Genomic DNA, 7,918 nt, shown 5'->3' with positions numbered 1-7,918 from the left:
CTACTAGCATATCTGTAAAATCTCTCATACTCTTTATGGGGTGGTTGTCTAAGCCCCCGTCTCTTCCCCATAAATGGAGTAAGATTGCATGATAGGCTTGTCATTGCTACATCTATAGCAATATCCCTAGAGCAAAATCCAGTCCATGCAGGCCTTTCGATCTTATTGTCTAGTGACTAGTTGCTACAGTGACTCGTAAAAGCCCATAGCCCTGATCGATTGGAGTGTATGCAGAAAAAATGATCGACTGTGTCAAGCTCAAGCTTGTGCTTATGGCTAATGCTACCCAGACTCTAAACCATGTCCTTAAATCAAGAAATGGCTCCCTACAGTTATGAGTATGATTGTGTGTGAATGGCACTTGATCCTCCATATTTTCAAGAGCCTCTAAGGGTGTATTGGACACCACATGACATGCGATGTTATTCTAATGACTGGATCCTACTTCTGGCTAAGCCATTTCCTTGGTGGGTAGGCCATTAAACAAAAAAAAAAAAAACTCTTCCTAGGGCCTCTATTGACATCTCTAGATTCCTTAATGTTACCATTAGCTACCATATCCCGGTTCAAGAATTTTAACCCAATTTCTTTTTAAAGCTCACGTTGGATGCACTATTAGATGGGTTTCCCTTGTCTCTTAGGATTGACTAACCCATGTGCAAGGGCCATTCAGAAGGAACCTTTCCCCTCTTCAGCCTTTAAAGTTCTCATTTGAATATTTGCTACTACCACCAAAGATTTGCATCGATAGCCACTCTGCCTAAGCTCGTGCCCTAGGCTTTATGGTGATCGCCATGCCTTCTAACTCATCAAGGCTAGGCCCTTGCCTAGACAATCGGGTATAGGTCGCATGCTTAAGCACCATCTATTTTTAGGGCTCATTGATTCAATAGGTGAGTTGTTACACACTCCTTAGTGAATTTCAACTTTTATGACCACCAAACTACTATCTTAATCGACCAACACACTTTGTGGGTTCAAGGTTAGTGTGTAGTTGTGCACTATAACCCAACTTTTGGTTCATCTCGTATCACCAGTTCTACTTACCAAAACTGGCCCACTTGGAGTTCTCGATTCCATGGCATAGCTTAGTGAAACAACTGTGCCATCCTACCTATACCCAAGTCAGACTAACGATTTGCACATTGGTATTGCTATGGGCCTCCACTAGAATTTCCTTTGGCTTCACCCCATTCAAGCATGGTTCACCATCTTTCAAGTCTCAATAGGCATGCTTACACTCAAACCTTTCTTAGAAGATCAAGGTCAATCAATGGTGCACCTACTAGGGATCTCGCCAATCAACTTTCTTATACCTTTCAAGTTTTCTAGCCTATTAACTCGTACAAATGTTAGACTTTTTGGTTCATGTCTCAAAACAAGTCAAATGAAAAGCCCATAGTTCGACATCAGGAGCATGCTAGTGCCAAGGCAAATCAAGATGGTGCATGTTACATTCTATGATCATGGCATCGATATCTCATTGAGCATATCAAAAGCTTAAACTTGGATTGATACTATGACCCACATCAATCCACACCCTAAGCTGATTAGTGGATTGGCCCTTACCATTCTACATTCAAATAGAGTGCGTCACCTACCCCCATCCACTTATCTCTTAACAATTTCAAGCACTCTATGACTCTATTTTCAAAGTCCTTCTCATCTTTTCCTTGTAATACTTGTTCGCTATTAGTTTTTCACCTGTATTCAGCCTTGGATGGAATTTACCACCTGATTGAGCCTACATTCCCAAACAACCAAACTCATAGACAATGCCTTATTGTATGACAAGGCCCATGCACAAAAGAGCTTTCACCCTCTTTAGTGCCCCCTTTTAGGGGACTTAAACCCAATCCACCACTGAGGATTTTTATTCAAACTACAATTCAAACATCAGGGGCACCTAATTCTCAAGCTAGGCTATTCTCATTTTGCTCGCTACTACTAGAAGATCCTAGTAAGCTTCTTTTCTTATGCTTATTGATATGCTTAAATTGAACGAGTAATCCCACCTAACCTAAGGTTGTTATGTGATAGGTCCAATGGGTTTGGATGGATAATGAGCACATGTCACTGGAGATAAGGCATGTTGAAAGCATTACTATCAATGATCATAGCACTATTGTTGTCGTGGACTCACAACCAAGTCTAAGGTAACATCCCAAACCAAGGGGCTAACAACTACTAATGGTGTCTAAGGTAACAATGGGCCAGCATTTATCGATGGTGTTGGATGCGATTGCCTACACAAACCAAGGGTCAGGTGTTGTCGATGGAATACAGATAGAACCAATCTAGGGGCTAGCATGTGTTGATGGAGTTTGAGGCAAGTACCCTCACCAAAAGTAAGCCTGTCCTTGTAACAAATACCTAAGGCATTTGGTTGTCATTTACTTGGACACTTGAGGGAGAGATGTCATCCCCCAACTGAATCAATTACAATGGACAACACCATTCATCCCTAACCTAGAGGGGTGCAGTGTTAAAAAAATGAAGTGAAAGGATTTGAGTGGTGTTAAGAGGAGGAACAAATCAAAGCAACAAAGGGATGAATCTCAGCGGATCATGGCAGTAAGGCCACTCTACCATTTACAATACTTTATTGCATATTTAAGTCATCTGCAAAGGATTCTACCCACTACTTGGTGGGAATTGTGCTCCAAAGAGGCCATTTAGTTTGTCCACCTCAGGGATTACACCTATGACATGTGCACCTGGGAGTGATGGGCCCCTGCTGCAGGTTACCAATCAAGTAAATAGTGTGTCATTGCTTTTAACCCAGATTCTAACCTAGGGCATTTACTCATAATCCAGTGTATGGTAGCTTTGCACCACTGGCTTTTCAACCAAGTGCAATAACCAATTGTGTAAATTAATGGTTCCTTTCATACTAGGTTGAATTACTATTACAATGCTACCATTAGTAGGGTTAAACTAACTTGTCTCACAATGGTCTAAACCTAGCTCACATTCCCTATTAGTGGGTGAATAATCCAATACTTGGTGAATTCCACTTCACAATGATAGGAGGTGCCGACATCAAAGGATAAAAAAGCAATGTTGCTATGAATGCTTAGCTACCATAAGCTAGTTATCCCTATGGTAACTTTTATAACACCTTTAGCTTAAAATTTTGAAGGTCTAAAAGATTAATAGGCCACATGATTTGTATTCATACTAGAATTAGAATCAAACAAGCTTTTACCCTTTTGTTCCACATAAAATTTCTATTCTTGTTAAGCTCATCTTAGGGCACCTATGTTATCTTTTAACAAAAGTGTTGCCCCAGCCAAACTCGCCACCTAACAATGTCTTACACCCAGATTAATGGACTGAGGCTAGCCTTGGGTCTAAAAAAAGGCATCATGGCTTGCCTCTAATTCATGGAATAAGCAAAATAACATTAAAAGTAATGGTATTTCAATTTCACTTAAGGGCTCCCAGTTATCCTACACCTTTCAAGTCATTTCACAAAGTTAGACTAGAGTTAAGTTTAATAAGGTCTTCTTTCCCTGTTGATTCTACCAAGCCCATTCCTTTGGCTGTGGTTTTGCTAGATAGTAGACAAGGACAATGGGAATCTCATTAATCCATTCATGCACATCACTAATTAGATGATGAGCCAATTGGCTACCTTAAGAGAGTCATAGTTACTCTCACCATTTATCCTTAATTGGTTGAATCTTTTCACTTTAACATTTAGAGCACTAGGAAAAAATCTCATTGTGTGAGCATTTACAAGGACCATCGCAATGCTTTATTTTAATTAAACAATCAAATTCCCATTGTCTATACCAATTTTAAGTTAACTATTCATTGCCTAGGAAAGGCCTTCAAGGGAGGCATTCCCAGTCTATCCCTTGGTGGACACATGATGACCTACTCTCATTGTGGGAATAGCTCAGTAGTGCAATGGACTCCATGCAACATCTAGTACTCTTCTGGCCATTGGACCCTACCTCCAGCTAAGCTATTTCCAAGGTGTGTAGGCTATTAAATAGAAAAGATAACTCTTTTTAAATCCCCCACCAAAGTCTCTAAACTTTTCAATGTTGATGTTAGCCACCATATCCTAGTTCAGAACCTGATTCCTTTTCAAAGCTTGTGCTAGACATGCTATTAGTAGGCTTTCCCCTCTTTTAGGATTGACTAACCCATGTGCAAATGTCATTCTCATTTGAATATTTGCTACCACCACCAAAGATCTGCATCAACGTTGTACTATTAAGGCTTGCACCTTGGGTTTTACAATGACTGCTATGCCCTCTTACTCATCAGGGCCTAGCCTTTCCCTCGATAGTTGGGTATAGGTCATGACTTAAATGCTATCCATTTTTAGGGCTAGTAGATTCAGCAGTTGAGTTGTTACACACTCATCAGTGAATTTTGACTTCCATGACCACTATCCTGCTATCTTAATTAACCAACACCCTTTATGGGTTCTAGGTTAACACACAATTGGGCATTGTAACCTAGCTTTTAATTCACCTTGCATCACCATTTTTTTTTAACAAAAATGGCTCACTTGGAGCTCTTGATTCCGTGGTGCAGCTTAATGAAGCAATTGTTCCATCCTACCTATTTAAAGTTTGAGAATAATTTGAGCATGTTGCATCCCTGATGCCTCTAATCATTTGCTTTACCTAATAGAACTTGCTAAGGGCTCTAACTATCTTAAGAGAAACTTTAGAGGGAACTAGCTACTAGATAGTTTGATTAGTCTTTCACCCCTATACCTAAGTCAGATGAATGATTTTTATGTCAGTGTCACTGTAGTTCTCCACTAGAGTTTTCTCTGGCTTTACACCACTCAAGCATAGTTTACCATCTTTTCGATCTTGATAGGCTTGTTCGCACTCAAACCCTTATTAAAAGATCAAGGTTGGTGGTGCACCCTCGAAGGATCCCGCCAATTAGCTTTTTTGCATCTTATAGGTTTTCTAGCCCACTGACTCACACACATGTCAGACTCATTGGTTTGTCTTTAAAGATGGGCTGGATGAAGAGCCCCAGATCGATGCCAAGAGCACGCTAGTGCCAAGGCATGTCGAGATGGTACATGCTACATTCCACTATTACGGTAATGATGTCTTTATGGGTATATCCAAAGCTTGGGCTTGGGCCACCATCATGACCCATATTGGTCCATGCCCTGAGCTAATCAATAAACTACCTCTTGCTATTCCACATCTAATCAAGGTGCATTGTCAGCCGCATCTTTTTCGTCCCAATAAATTCAAGCACTCTTTGACTCCTTTTTCAAAGTCCTTTCCATCTTTCCCTCATGATACTTGTTTGTTATTGGTGTTTTACCTATATTCAGCCTTAGAGTGAATTTACCACTTAATTGGGGCTGCATTCCCAAACAACTAGACTTGCAGATAGTGCCTGTGGTGTGATAATGTCTAAGCACAATAGGGCTTTCACCTTTTTTGGTGCCTTTTTCTAGGGGACTTGGGCTTTGTCCATTGTTAAAGATGATTCTCCAAACTATAATTTGAATGTCTGGGGCACCTAATTCTCAAGTGAGTGAAAGAAATGATGTGTGAAGCCATACCATAACTGCTTGGCATGGGAAAAACACAAGCAAAGGCCATGAGACTACCCTTGGCATCCAACAGGCAATGATGGCATGACACCACCAATGCTTGGTCTAGCCAGACCACACACACAAACTCCACTGTCATTACCCCAAGAGGACATTGGCTGATTCAAGGACTTGTTCCTGAGGTCTTAGGTAGCATCAGTTGCATACACAGTCTTAGCTAGGCTAAAACATTTTTATGATTGATGAGAAAGGACCATAAGACTACCAAATACCTAAGTGACTTAGCCAAACCAAGCCCACAACCACAACTTTTGCTTACACCACCCTAGGGAGCGATTTCCTAATTTAGGGACATGGTTTAGGGTTTGAGGTAGCATTGGCCATAGGCACAGGCTTGAGCTTGACATAGTTGAGCCCTTTTTTTGTATACATATAAACTGGTCGAGGCCATGGGCTTTTACAGGTCACTGGACCAACTAGTCACTAGACAACATGACCAAAAGGTGTACACAGCATGGATTTTACTCCAAGGGCATGGTCATGGATGTCTATAATGATAGGCTCACCATGCAATCCTACCCCACCTATAGAGGGAGAGGGGGGCTCGGATAACCACCCTATAAAGAGTATGAGAGATTTTACCAATATGTTAGTAGTAAACGTTAAAGTGTCTGTAATGGGGACATTTTTTTCAAATAGGCATATCCCACTCTAAAGGTTTATAGGTGCCAATGGTGGTCAAGGAATATGCCCACACCAAGGCCCAACATGTGCCAATTGTGTTGAGATAAGTGCTCACGACAAGGGTCAGCATATGCTTATGATGTTCGAGGCAACTGCCCATACGAAAAGCCATAGTTTGTCAATGCTAATTGAGGCATGTGGCTACACCAAGTCTAAATTATGCTGATGCTGATCGAGGCATGTGCCCTCACCAAAGGCCAGCATGTACTTTTACCATAAGTGCAGCTTAAACAATGCATTGATAGTCGATAGGTTTGAGATTGGGACCCTTATGCCCAACCCTTAGAGCTAATCTTTTTCCTAAGGTTATAGATCCATTTTGTTGACTTCCCATGCCCACATTGTTCCATTGGATAGAAGCTATTGAATACAGTTATGAGTATAACTAGGCATGGGCAATGCTTAGTCCTTAAGATTTTCAAGGGCTATCAAGGGTGCACTAGAGACCATGTGATGTGGGATGCCTTTCCAATTACTGAACCCTACCTTTGGCTAAGCTATTTCTAGGGTGGGAAAGCCATTAAACAAATAAGATAACTTTTCTTAAGCCTTTACTGATGTCTTTGAACTCCCTAACATTACCGTCAGTGGCCATGTCTTAGTTTAAGAATTTTAACCCAATTCCCTTTTGAAGCTCGTGTTGGGTGTGCTATTGGATGGGCTTTCCCCATCTCTTAGGATCGACTAACCCATGTATAAGTGCCATTCATATGGAACCTTTCCGCTTTTCGACCTTCAAAGTTTTCATTTGAATATTTGCTACTACCACCAAGATTTGCATTGATGATCGTTTCACCCAAGCTCACACCTTAAGTTTTGCAACAACCCCTATGGTATAATGACCACATGAGGGTGATTGAAAAGGATGATGGCTTGAAAATTCAATGCATCAAGCATGGACCTTGCCAACATGAACAACCACAGCACCACTCATATGTCTGTTACGTACAAATGGCAGCATCCATGACATTTGTCCACAACCCACCCAATTAACTACTTGGTAAGGGAGTGGAGGAAATGACATATGAGGCCATGCCACAACCACTTGGCATGGAAAAAAACACAAGCAAGAGCCACAAGACTGCACTTGCCATCCAATAGGCAACAACTGTGCAACACCACTAATGCTCCAAGACCATACATGCAAACTCTGCTGTCACCATCCTAAGGGGACATTACTTGATTTAGGGACTTGTTCATGAGGTCTTGGACAATATCAGCTGCATGCACAAGCTTGATTAGGCCAAGGCATTTTTATGTTCAATGAGAATAGACCATGAGACTACCAAATACCTAATAAACTTGGACAAACCAACGTCACAACCATAGTTTCTACTTGCACCACCTTAATGAGCTATTGCCTAATTTAGGGACTTGGTTTGGGGTCTAGGGTAGCATCAACCACAAGCATAGGCATGAGCTTGGCATAGTTCAACCTTTTTTTTGCATGCACGCTAACCAATCATGGCCATGGGCTCCTATAGCTTACTGAAGTAACCAATTGTCGAACAACATGTTTAGAAGGCATGCACAACCCAAATTTTACTCCAAAGACATTGTCGTGGATGTACACAATGACAGGCCCATTACTCACACCTACTTTCCTTATAAGGGAAGGGTAGC

General features: G+C 41.3%; 2 pseudogenes; both read right to left on the bottom strand.

The window, feature by feature from the left end:
• Nucleotides 1–290: 290 nt before the first annotated feature.
• LOC149516849 (25S ribosomal RNA) lies at nt 291–2,029 on the bottom strand (annotated as a pseudogene).
• Nucleotides 2,030–2,530: 501 nt separating this feature from the next.
• Nucleotides 2,531–5,562, bottom strand: LOC149516848 (25S ribosomal RNA; annotated as a pseudogene).
• Between the last annotated feature and the right edge of the window lie 2,356 nt (nt 5,563–7,918).

This window comes from Durio zibethinus, chromosome 9 (assembly GCF_047325235.1).
Source record: "Durio zibethinus cultivar Kanyao isolate XHJ-2024 chromosome 9, ASM4732523v1, whole genome shotgun sequence".
Lineage (NCBI taxonomy): Eukaryota > Viridiplantae > Streptophyta > Magnoliopsida > Malvales > Malvaceae > Durio > Durio zibethinus.
This window is presented reverse-complemented; position numbering and strand designations above follow the sequence as displayed.